A 13664-nucleotide genomic window follows, 5' to 3' on the forward strand; every position below is an offset into this window, starting at 1 on the left:
GTATAATGATGTCTTTGCTACTAGTCATTACTTATTTTCGAAATTGACAGTGCATTGTTACCCATCCACTTACCCATCCACTTAGAATAGTTCATTCCTATAATATATCCACCATCACTGCAATTTTCAACGTTGATTATGTTCCCTTCTCGATATTGTTATGTATATTAAAGTTATAATCTCCATTGGTCTGGGATTAATAATTTCATCAATGGAGTTTTTCATTAACAACAACAAACTATGGAAGTGTTTCAGGTTACAACTTAGGGTTTTTATCACAACGAAGATGAAGTTTCTCGAATGCCAACTGTTTGACACTAAAGGGAATTTAATCCCTGATCCATCTGAGTCATCCATATGTTATAAGTTCAATCTAACGATTGTGATATCTTATATTGGGTAGAGGAGTAACTACCTCTGAGAATTCTCGATGGTTCTCCCCATTTTCACCGCACGACTATGATTATGGAGTCTCAACTCCCAGGGTTTCGACTGTATTTTTTTTTGAAATGAGCTTAATGATCTAATTTTAGATGACTGACAGAGGTTGCCAAGCTAATGCCATTACGCGATGTTTATCATTTTTCCTCTCGCGGGTATTAAAACCTTGTTCCTTACAGATAATTTTTTAACTTTCTTGCACATTTGTATGCAATTAACTCATTGTATATCTTATATCTCACACATGTAACTTTTTTTTTGTGAAATATTTTCGAGAAAGGTCTAGTTCCCTCTGTTATGGGGGAGATTAGAGTGAAACCCTAGCTTATTATTGCTTGGCGCAGGTAGCGAATACCTCAAGGCTTCAGTTGCAGGTATAAATTTGTTCCATCTGGTTTTCTTTTCTTTTGAATTTATGCATAAATCCCTGGAACAAATACTAGTTAATTCCTTCATCTTCTTCTATTCCTACTGTGTTAGGGTTTTAACCCAAATCCACAACATTATTTGTTTTTTGTGTGTTAATTCTTCAAACACTAACTCATATTTTCATCTACTGGTTGCTTTGCTTGTTACAGAGTCTACCCACTCCTGGTATGGCGTTGTCGGCTTTCCTCAGCACTGTCGAATTTCCTTTTGTATCGACTCTAGGTTTTTACTCTCTTAAATTTTGTATCGAACTTTATCTTCAGGTCTCTATTTTGCAAGCACAAAATTACAAAGCCCTTCATCGTAATATATGCCAGTCAATTGGAAATTTCTTCGATTTTGCTTTTCAAGACTAGGGCTTTTAATTTTAAAAATCCTAGCTCGGCCAATTTATGGCTCTCGCCACTCAGCGAAACCAAGAAACACTTGTATTGGTTATTTGATGGTCATTAGCCAATCAAGTTCAATTTGTAATAATTTACAGTACTCAGGACTTTGAAATTACACTTCCTAAAATGGAATTTTTTGTTGCATGGACATTTTCGATATCTATATATATATATAAAGAAAACTAGAGCATGAGTTATGTACTTGTATTGTTTTTAAATATTTATGTGCAATGCATTTCCTTTAAAGTTCCAGTTACGACTATGTTATAATTTTTCAGTTTAGCGCATGTAAACTTTTCATTTAGGCATAGTTTCTTTTTGTGTTATGGCCCTACCTAGAATTGTTACATGGGTTTTCTTTTTGTTTTTACTGAGTGCATGCTTTAGTCAATGAGAAGTAAATATGTAAAGTTGAGAACATAGACTAGTCTCTTAGTCTCTCATTAGATATGTCTAGTGATTATTATCTCCTTAGTTAGTATACTTATCTATCGGTTACCAATGTGTTTGCTAGAACGTTTGTTTGCATTCTTTTCTTTTACAACTACATGCAAATTTCCTTCAATGCATCATTTATAAATGACAATTAAGCAGTTCCTTTCATGAATGTTACCATTCTTCAATTTTCTCAATTTTATTAGACACCAATTCTATAGGTTGGGGGACTGTTAAGAGCAGATGGTTCCTAGAGACCGTCTTCTTAGGAATTAAACCCAAGTCAGTACCATTAGTTTTTTTTTTTTTTTTCGAAGAAAAGAACTCGTAATTTCCATTAATTTCAGAAAATTACATGTTGTAGATGCTGAAACGCATATGCTGTAGTGTGGGTATACCACTTACAATAACCAATACTTCAGGGAAGTATGCAGATAAAGCCCTCAGACAGGGCATCCAGAAACAGGGTATGTAAACCCCAACAGGAGTATACGCCTACCCTTACAAGCTAAGAAAAAACAGTAAATAAACGATAGCTCCTGTGGAATGAGCAAAAATATTCAAAATGGCAGCCAGAAAAACAGAGGGGAGAGGCACGAAATGGTAGAGGTAGCCACACCTCCCCCATCCCCTCAACTCTCCACCAAAAACCTCAGAAGCCAGTGGAAGAAAACCTCCCATATATCCAGAGAAGCCAGAAAAGAAACTGTACCAGCAACAGCCATAGAAAAACGACACGAATCGATGCAGAGACAGACTCCACACCTCAGATCCCTCAACACTCTCCATAGCTGCAATGGTACCAACAAGGGACCAAAAAAGTACCCAACATCAGCAAGGGAGCCCAACAGGTCCCCAAACGAGCTGAGGCGGGTCGGTTCCGGGGGCAGAGGCGGCTAGGGCAGCCACCTCGCCCCCATGAAGAAAGTCAGGAAGCCTAAACCCCTTGACCCCGCTCTGCGGCGCAGCACAAAAATCAAAGGCCAAAACCCCTTGCTTAAACCGCCAAGTCGGAGGGTCGGACGGTGCGCAGAGAAACGCCGAGGAACCAGAGGAAAAACGCCGCCGTCGCGCAGCTCAAAGCACTATGTAGAAATCCGGACCACAGCCGATGATGTGCAGATGGATGCAGTGAAGGCTGCCAACCCGGGAAACACCAGTCGAGGCCGATAATATGGGTCCGAGTCTTGCTGAGGAAAGATGAAGAAGGGCACTGTGCGAGGGCCGCAGAACCACTAGATGCAGCAAGCTCCGGTACTGGAAGAAACTGGCTGCTCGATACAGACGATGGCAGCCGGAAGGGCGACCAGTATCCCCACCAGCGGTAAGCCCTGCCACCGCAGGCTCAGGCAGCAACCAGAGCCGAGTAAACCCTAGGTTTTCCGCCCAATCGCGCTACCCCGAAAACGAACTTGCAGATGTATATATCAAGTCAGTACTATTAGTTAATTGTACAGGTCGTGTCATTTTCCTTTACACAAAATACACAGTGAAATACATTCTTATTAGATATGTTTGATTTCCTTGAGGGTCTTCATAGTCAATACACATTTTCCATCTTATTAACAATGAATTTACTTGTCTTTGTTCTACAACTCCAATACAAATCTGATGTAGCTTAGTTGTCCCACAAAATCCAACTATCTTTATTCATACATGTTTGAAACCCTGTATTCACATATATCAACTTGTATCCACGTACATATCAGAATATATGCAAATAATTTCTAGATAAAATGTTCTTGAACCATATATATGTTGATTTTTGGTAGCACCATATGTGCTCTAAGTCTCAAATTTTGCAAGGAGAAATTCCACTTGGAGACAATTTTATTAAAATAATTAATTAGTTTTAAAGGGATCCTAAGTCTAGACTTAGGAAATTAAAATAATTAATGGGTATTAATCTAAAATATGGGTGTAATTTCTAGAAGAAAATGATGATCAAGCCAAAATATCTAAACCATTGATTATAAGTTAATCTGGGCTATTGGTTGTCCAACAAAAATATATAAGAAGAGGCTTGAGGGGCACTTGGAAAACACACACAAAGGGGAGATCAGAAGTTCGATTTTCTGAAGCAGAGCAGCTGTCAGAGAGATTTTCAATAGTGATTTTTTGCAGAGAGGGGCAGGGATAGTATCTGGAGAGAGATTTTTCTCAGTCAAATAATACTCAACAAAGAAGGCAAAGAGAGAACTAACAGTGGTAACACAGAGCTAGAGAGGCTGATGTAGGGCCATGCAGAGGTATCACATAAGCCAAGAAGGAATATGAAAATCAATTGAAGGAATTGATTGCAGAAGCCAGAAGTCGAGGTGTGAGTCGAGGAGGTGAAAATTGAATTTCTTGAGCAGTAGATTGATCAGCTAAAGGGGTGATGTTGTCCCCAAAGGGTGTGACACTAGGGCGATGTAGTGACTGCACAGAGGGAGCCAGGGGCATCTAATTCAGTTGCTAGTTCAACCAAGATTTTTAGTGATAAAGTGAGGTAACCTCACTTATCTTTCTGTCAGTGATATTTTCTGTAACTGGATTGTCGAGAAGGCATCCAAAAATTTTATTCAGAAATTACTACTGCTTAATAATAAAACCCTTAGCTGCTACACTGGTTTTCTCGCATTAGGTTTTTCCAGGGACATTTGTCTAAAAATAATTGTGTAGATGAGTTGTATCTCTTTCTTGTTCAGTTTCTTGTTTCTGTTTATAATTTTAATGGTGTAGACTGCAGTGTATTAGTTTCGATATTTACTGTAGGAAACAATAAGTAACTTGATTCAGAAATTAACAAGTAGGAGAAACTTAGTCAATTGTTGCAGTAGAAATTTGGGCATTCAATTTTTCACATGGTATCAGAGCTGTAGGTGAAGCAAGAGAGCAGAGTCGAAAGAGCCCAACACTGAAGAAAAGGAGGGTCGAAGTGTTGCGTAGGCAGCAAATCGAATCCCTAAAGGGATGGCACAGTGCAGGCCAAGAGGGAAAAAATTTCGAGGAAGGTCTCTCTCTGAGTGAGTCGACAAGGAGGTAAGACTTCTAGATCAAAGGTTTATACTGTTAGAGGAAGAATCGCAAAAGCTTCAACGAAGAGGAGGTTTATGGTGGGACGTAGTTTTTTGCAGGCAATTGTTGGGCAGAAAGATGTGAGAGGGAAGAGAAAAACACTATTGAGGGAATTCTTCCTCAAGGACTTCCAACCAAGGAGTTTGAATTCTCACTTGCTAAGCAACATCAGAGAGGGGAAGCTCTACAAACTCTAACAAGGAGTGCGTAGGCTAGTCTAGTGCTGCGCAGAGGAGAGAGGAGGCTATTCGATGTTTTCATTTGGCAGGGATGACAGCCAGTGGGTTGAGAGATCAGGATAGGTTGGATGGTGAATCCAACTATGTGATCTGGAAGGCAAGGATGTCATGCCTTCTGGATGAACATTTTCTCAAGACCTATGCCGACATTGTGGTAGTTGCGCCCGCAGATCCAGATCCGCTCAAGAAGTACAAGGGAGGGATGGCGAATACAAAGATAATGATCCTTGATAGAGTAAAGGATCTATTATAGCGGCTACAACTACCCTCCAAAATTTTGCTTTATATTCATTTTGGAGCCTCCCTACCAACCATCCGAGCAGCATGTCTTGCACTGTCAAGTACATGAGCTTCATTGGTTTTTTAGTAGCTTGCCATCCTGTGCATGATTTTTTGTTTCACTTCCCTCACAGGCTGCCATCCTAGACTTGAGTCAGCGGTTGGTTGAGCAGCTCCCTCAGAAAATTGCGCAATTCTGGAGGGGAACCAACCTTCCCTCTAGAAATTGCGCAAATCTGACTGCCAACCTGTTAGGCCCAGAAATTGTGCAATCCTGTCAAACAGTCTTCCTAGTGAAAACTACGCAATCTGGCTCAGCAATGCAACTCAGCCCTGAAATTGCACAATTTTGGGCTGCAATTAGCTGCTCCTCCTAGAAATTGTGCAATCCCTCTCGATAGTCAGCCCAGCTTCCTCCCAGAAATTGCGTAAAAATCTCCCTCAGTCAAGCGTGCTGTTGCATGTGCCTTCAGGTTGACCAGTTCCTCCCGGGACTAAGGAAAATTGACTTGCATGCATGGGCTGCTTTTTCCCGAAATAGAAAAAACAACATGCAGAAAGTATCCCTATATTTTAGGGATCTATTTTTAGCAGGTAGAGGTTACATGCAAAGATCATTTTAGAAACCTTCCTCCATGTGTCGCTTTTTCCTAGATTTGTGGCATGCACGTCATGAGCCTCAAACTTACTTATTCGACGCTTCAGAGCTCATTGTTCACATCGATCATGGAGCTTTGACATCCCACAACACATCCAGGAGTCTTCGGCACATCTAACTCAACTATTTCCTGGTAAGTCCGCTAAAACTTGTCTTTTGCAACATTTTTGTCACTTTTGTGTTTTGGCTTGTGTGAGTGTTGTCTGCTTGATTTCTATGAACGCTTGTTATCATTTGCATGCATGTTAGCCTGTACAAGAATCATTTTAGTTTCGTTAGCATCTCACTATTGTCGCATGCATGACACTGTTTTGCATGAACGATCGCCAATTCAGCAACTCGTTTCACACACATGCATGTTGTTCCATTTTTCTGAATCTTGCATTCACTATTGCATGCATGATCATTAAATCCTTCTTACACTCAGTATCGCCATGCATTCACATCTTCATTTGCTTTCAGTTGCTCGTCGGCGGGTTTAGGCAACCTTGGCCGGAACTTTTCCTCACCTAGACAGCGTTGCACAATTATGAATGGGAAGGATCTACCTTACTCCCAGAAAATGCACAATTCTATCCAGTCACTAACCTCCAGTCTAGCTTTGCGCAATTCTTAGAGGCAGTGACTATTGGCCCAGAAAATTGCGTAATGCAATCCCTGGGCCTGCATCACTTGCCAGCTAAAATTGTGCATTGCACAATCTCAGCACCTAGCAGGCCAGTTTGGATTGCGCACTGTGCAATTCGAGCAGTCAACCAACCTCCTAACAGTCCGAATTGCCTTTTTCTCAGTTCCGATAGTCAATCTCCCAGCCTCCCAGTGAAAATTGTGCAATCCTTACTAGCAGTTCCTTGGGTATGTTGCACGTCATCCCTCAAGTTCGCTTTGTTTTAATTGAAAGATTTCTTGCCATGATTGCCACCATGTCTCCAGATATAGCAGGTGTTCATCCATCTCTTAGCAGTTTAGGATCAATGGCCTCTAAGAGAGCAGGGTCAAAGGACACCGACAAAAGCGCAACTGGAGTAGCAATTGAGCGAGTGTCTACGAGTTTGCCGATCTATGAAGACACCAAGTTGATCGTAGACAAAGACATCAAGATGAAATGGAAAGAGGTCAATGATGCATTCTTAGGGACATTTGGGAAAGATCCCAAAGACTGCCAAGTCTATGTGAACATTGACAAATCTGGCTTGTACCAGATTGCATGCAGGTATCCCACGTTTCCATGTGCGGGCATGATACATCGGATCGTCTCGCACACTAATCCCAAGACAATGACATTGATTAGTGTCAGCGAGATAGAGATTGCTAGCTTTAGGGTGCATGACTATTAGCAGATGTACCACTTTCCGAAGCCAGTGATCACCATGGAGACACCCTTCAACATACCCAGCAACAATTCCAACTCTAGGGATGTTGTGAAGAACTGGGTAAAGGAGCCAACCAAATTTAGTATGACACCCAACTAGATTTACAAGATGAAGCTATTGCGGAAGGCATATCAATACTTGGTCATCTTTGCATGTCGATTGTCTGGCCAAGAGAGCACCAAGACCTTCTCGCAGAGTTGGGTGATTGTGTTGGACCAACTGGCCAGTGAAGACAAAGCATGCAACTGATCCGACATGTTGGCTCACAGGTTGAAGGAACAGTTAACAGGAGCTTGGCAGCTACCCAAAGGTCAGCAAGAAGAAATCTACATGTCCTCCTACATCTTGGATGAAATATGTGCCCGTCAGGAGTTCCTGGGCATGAAGTGGGCATTGGCATCAGCGGAAACCTCTGTCAATACTTATTGTACACTGTTTTCTGAATGCAGCCTCAGAGGAGTTATCACACAATTTCGGACCATTTTGTCACCCCGGTGTATAAGATGATATTTGAGCAGGATCCACCTTGCATGTTAAAGGCAGCGATGGAGGTAGTGATCAACATAGCGGATTTGGATGCCTCACCGTCTGGCACCTTCATACGGATGTATAGCGCGAAGAAGATTCTGCATGTTTTGATGAAGTTTTACATGGAAAAGCTCGTCATGCAAGAAGTGTCATATCACATCTCAAGAGCACTGTCAGCTAGGCTACACCGGAAGAAGAAGGCACCTTGGCCCACTCTTCCGTTGCGTATCGGGTTGTACGAGATACAAAATCTCAAGCATGCGGATTCCGAAACAAAGGAGATCAAGAAATATCCTTTCAACACCCAAACCTATAATCTGTATGACTCACATTGTTTGGTGAAGGATCATTGTGCGAGAGTATAGTTTCTGTGGATCAACGGGGCATGTCATTGGGCGGAGAAAGACCCATGGAGATATTATCACAACTTCTCCATGCCCAATGAATGGGTCGACATCGCTGTAGAATGGTTAGCGAAGCAGGATCTAGGAAAGCAACAACAACATAGGTAAGCATACCCGCGCACAAAAAACATGGTAAATTTTAGGGGCTAATATTCGCAGGTGGGCTAATTTTCCATGATTTTTCCAAAAAAAAGATTTGCCAATATCTATTTTTTATAAAAATGATTCAACCAAAATTTACAATATAAAACTATTTTACCTTAAAAATTTCCAACATTATATAGAGAGTATATATAAAATCATTATAAATTTGAATAATTTTATAAATATATCAATAAACATTTTATAGTTTGCATATTAGGGACTAGTGAGATTCGTCAATATTTTTAAACTTCAAGATAATTTTCCATCCTTAAATTTTTCCCTGACGATAAAGGCAAGAGAAATATTGTCGACAACGCAGAGGTAGAACAACGCTGCAATTTCAGAGCATACCCACTTGTGTAGAAAGAATCTTTGGCAATAGAGGTGAAGAGGAAACAATGTGATAAGAGGACCGTGCAAAGGCAGAGAGAAAAACAAAGGATGGAGGAACATTGAAGGAGCTGCATGAGTTGAAGGAGCAACTCTGGAAGGAACAAGAGCTGCGCAGACAGGATAAGGAAGCACAACAAGGACAACTACAACAGGGGGCGCAACATGTACAAACAACTAAAACTGTGCCCGTACAGGTAGTAGACTCATTTGAATAGCTCGCATAAAGCAGGCAGGGTGAGAAGTCGTAGGAGCAGGACTTCGCTCAAGAGATTGAACAAGAACTTGAGCAGATGGATACACATATGGAGTAGCAGGAGTTAGAGCAAGAAATTGACCTCATGCCTTGCCACCAAGAGGTCGACCCACCAACTTCACCAGATTCGGAAGCAAAGCAAGTCCCAAGCGACCAAGGAGACACTGAGATCCTTGGAGACAATCTGGAAGCAGAGATGCGTAACATATCATTGGATGAGTCACAACATAGATTTGTGCAATCATGCAGAGTGTATACTCTAGATGACAACACATCTCCTACGTAGTTTGAGGAATGAATGATTATGTATGATGTGCGCAAGCATCCAAAAACATTGGCTGATGCTACTAGAGCATATGCCGAAGCCACTAGCTTGAGTGTTCGCTTCTTGATAGTTGAGAATGAGCGGATGGCTAAGGAGTTACAAACGACTAAGCAAGGAGGAGAACTGGTTACAACATTCGCTCGAGAATAGTTGAAGAAGGCGATACTAGATGAAGTATTGTCCCTTGAGACAGTCATGCAGACGTTGTATTCCAAGTTTGGTATCGTGCATAAAGCAGTTGTCCATCTCAACTTTTGGCAGCAACAATTTGCTAGGAGTGCACGTATGTTGTCAAACTCGCATACTGTTGTTGACTACATGCAAACATTGACTATGAGATACAATGGAGCCCCATTACACTTGCCCAAGATGATGAAGCCCAGAGCAATCAAGCTGAAGGCACGCATACGGAGTCAGATCCAGAACTATGAAGAAATCTTGCAGCTCATCACTAGTTTGCAAGCTTCCCATGTACGAGTATTCGAGAGTATGGATGTTGTTGTGCACGCACATGCGATACCATCTTTTGGGACACTCACTGACGCAAAGACAAAGGAACAAGTCCGACTAGAGATTGACTCGTACTTGCTGAGTTGATGTGCATAGATGCCAACGCAAACTTGGTGATCAGTACAGACACCATGCATCAATATGTTGCTGGTTCGGCCACAATCAAGACAATGATGTGCATGTTATTAGATGAGCTGGACATGGGAGCGAGAGTAGTGTACCCAGATGCAACGAAGGCAAGAGTTTGTTTCCAGAAAGATGTCACCACAGAGTACATGGACACCATCGCGGACTACCGGGCTTGGCATCAGTTCGCCACCGTCGACCATCATGAGGATGTCGAAGAGCTGGTCTTCCCACAGTTGTTCGATTCGTAGTGATGTCTTGCATTGCTTGCTCAAGCCTATTTTGTCTCACATGGGTACGTGTGCAAATTGTATGTAACGTCTTGTCAATTGGAAGTTCAAGTGTTGATAGTTGAATGTAACAGTCATAGAGTAATTGAAGAGTCATTAGGGTAGATGAACAACCACAAAGGAGAATTTCAAGGGTCACCCACCCTTTGCTATATATAGTCCCTGATAACTCATTGTAGAGGCTTTTGGTCATCCAAGCTTCCGATAGGAGTATCTTAGAGAAATCTTGGAGAGTATTGTAACGAGCCCTGGCTTCTCTACAGTGCAAAGCTAGTACATCTCTTTGGAGGAGCAGGTGACAATGACTATAACGTTCCACTCTAAGGACTAGTGGTTGGTCATGGTTGTACTGTATGATTGGAACTTTCACTTCTTAATATAACAGAGCCAACACGTTTCATGCATATGTTGTTATTGTATTTCAGCTAACTTGTTTACTCTAATGATATATGTATATGTTTGCTTATGCATGCATGTATGGACTTTTTCTGTATAAGTATGTATGAATCTTACTGAAATGTGTTGTTGGTTTAACCATCACTTTGGATTATTAGTTTACTTGCTTTCTAGTTTGTGATGAATCTTTGCTCGTGTGTTCCCTTCTTAGCCACGTGATTTCACAGGTTTCCAAGGGGTGCACTCACATCACCCCCCGTGTGTTAGAACCGTTCATGCAACTTCCTTAACTTGCTGCATATGTCACGCCCTTGCTACCAATAGGAATATATTACTTGCCTCTACGTGCAAACGTGGTCAAGGCGATACCGTACAACCCATTGCTGGGACTCCTACACCAAATGGTCTGAGGTCTAGTTGGGACTTCTTACCGGGGACATCCCTTGACATGTTAGCGGGTCCAGCACTGTCAACATTTTTGGTGCTGGAAGGACGGCCATATGACAAGTTGTGTCCTCTCATCCTGTTTTGAACCTTTGCACATCTATCATGGATTCTATCAGACTAATCCCTCCACAATGTCTTTCGCATTCCAAACCTATCAACATCACGAGGGAGTTTTTTGATCTCTTGTACAAATTCACATATGATGGTGAAGGCGAAGTAGCCTAACCTGAGTACTTAGAAGACTTCTATGTATTCCTTGAGAATGCAGATGAGTTCTATGCTGAAGAGGTCAGCCTGCTGCTTTCATACACACTTCGCAAATCTCCACAACAGTGGTGCTGGAGTCTGCCTCCTGGCAGTGTGCACTCACTTGACCAGTTCTGTGATCTCATTGAATCTACTTTCCATCATTTTGATCCAGAACCTCTTGACCAAAAACTGTTACAACAACGGAAGGCCCCACATGAATCGCCTATGGAATTTTGGGACCACTTCCATGTGTTGTAGTTTCAAGCTCCGAAAAGTCAGATGAAATTCTAGTATCTCATGGACAGATTTGAGTATTGTCTTACCAAATCTGTTAATCCTAAAAGAAAGTTCAAGCCCAAGCCCCACTTAGCATACTTCAGTGATGGAGCTGCACAATCACAGACGGACACGGTCACTGTCACAAGTGACTGTCCACCGTCTCCTCATCAAACAACTCCACCACTGCAGAATGATGTGGGAGAGCAGGCACACACATTTGTTCAACTATCACATCCTCCCAACATCACTTCTCTCAATTTTCGTGCAGATTTGGTTGCGAAGCCCATGGGTTGTCACATGTCTGTTTTACCTCAACCTCTGTCTTCGTGTTATGTTGATCCTCCAGATTGCACTGTCTTGTGTTCTTCCATTCCAGACTCTACACTTGTTGTGAATGAGGATCAAGCTATCGATGGAGTTGGTGTTGCACAACCAACCTGTGCTATCATTCATGAAGAGTATGACTAGGAGCTTGAGCATCAACCCTCGGTGAAGGATGACTCCCTTCTGTCTGAGCCTCCTCCGTTCTTTCCTGACATCTTTGGTGATTCTTCCATCCATGATTTCACATGTGTATCTCCGTCTATAGATGCACCCATTGTTGATCATTTGCAGAACACACTGGATGTCATTCCATCATCTGACAATGGAGAGGATAAATTATTCATTGAAAATCCACTTGATTTTTCATCTGCCTTTTCCGGAAACATAGAGGGTGAATTTTTCTACTTCTCATCTACCCCTCTGTTTGATTCATCAGATCATGAGGATCCCAATGAAATCATTGATTTTTCTGGTCGTAGCTTTCGTGATCTATTTACCCCCGTATTCGATCACGATGATGATTCTATCATAGTTGATTTTTCTGTGCCATTTATTTATGATGGTCTATCTATCGATGAAGTCGAAACCCCACAGAATGTCGAGGCACTTCAACTCGAGATGATGGTTATGTTAGGCCCTCACTGTTTTGAGGCTGGTTTCACTTCCGATCAAGAAATTGTTGAAATACCCAAGGCTCTTCATCACTCATCTGTATGCATTGAAGATCAATCTCACACACATATTTCACTTCCTCCACTCGAACTACATGATCCCATCGCTCATGCATTGGAGGAATCTTACATAAAAAGCACATGTGCACGACGCAAGTTGTCTTTGTTTCTTTCGTGTGCTTGCATGTCACAGTCAAGAGTATGCGCATTCTTAACAACTGCACGTGGTGTCACACAACACCATGGTAAGTCCACGGATTGCATGTCACACACTTACGCTCACGTTTGTTTTGTGGACACATTTAAGCTCAGAGTGTGTTTTTCTTCATTGTTATATCTTTCATGTTTGCTAGTGTTCATGGACCATGCCTTCACCAACATGGGTTGACCAATGCGCCGGTGGCTAAATTGGAAGTATCGTTTCACGTGATCAGGCCCATGGACCATTAGCTTAGGGGTAGGAGTAGTGTTTGATTTTGGTTTGTTTTCTTGCATGTATGTTTTCTTCTCGCCTTGCATGTTTTTTGCTTGCATGTTTGTTTGCTTGCTTTGCTTTTGCATTTACTTTTGCTTTCGCTTTGTTTTTTGTTTGTTTAATTGTTTATGTTCGTAGGTTAGTTTCACATGAAACCATGCGTGACTCTTGAAACAAGCTGGGTAAAGTACAAGAGGACTTGTGCATATATCAATACTTGGTTATTTGTCATCCTACCTCTGTATGAAGAACTTGTTATCTTCAGTCCATGATATGCCAATGGGAAATACGTACTATTTGAAGTGAATCTTAGTGAAAAGACAACACTTGCACACTAACTAGTGTCACCTACTATAGTCGGTTGTTTTTGGGTTATTCCTTGTTAGCTCAGTCAAGTAAAGTAAGGTGAGGGGATAACCTTAATAAGCATGTCAAAGGTATATATAAAATACTCCTTTGAAGGAACAACCTTTTCTTCTCTCAATAAGTCGGGATCCCTCTTCCGCCTCTAAAATGAATAAGTGCTATGCACAGTTATGAAAAATGA

At 41.6% G+C, this 13664-nt stretch overlaps 1 long non-coding RNA gene across 4 annotated transcripts; it reads left to right on the forward strand.

Moving 5' to 3' along the window:
• Positions 1–354: 354 nt before the first annotated feature.
• Positions 355–1403, forward strand: LOC149232772 (uncharacterized). Of its 4 annotated transcripts, none has more exons than XR_016247565.1 (4): positions 355–596; positions 722–815; positions 1020–1035; positions 1134–1403. It is a non-coding gene; the product is annotated as an uncharacterized LOC149232772 (long non-coding RNA). The 4 variants fall into 4 exon arrangements; XR_016247563.1 differs by having other exon boundaries at positions 786–815; XR_016247564.1 differs by having other exon boundaries at positions 1020–1403.
• Positions 1404–13664: the final 12261 nt, after the last annotated feature.

This window comes from Pinus tabuliformis, chromosome J (genome assembly GCF_031772625.1).
Source record: "Pinus tabuliformis cultivar Carrire ecotype Pingquan chromosome J, CPIR1, whole genome shotgun sequence".
In the NCBI taxonomy this organism is placed as follows: domain Eukaryota; kingdom Viridiplantae; phylum Streptophyta; class Pinopsida; order Pinales; family Pinaceae; genus Pinus; species Pinus tabuliformis.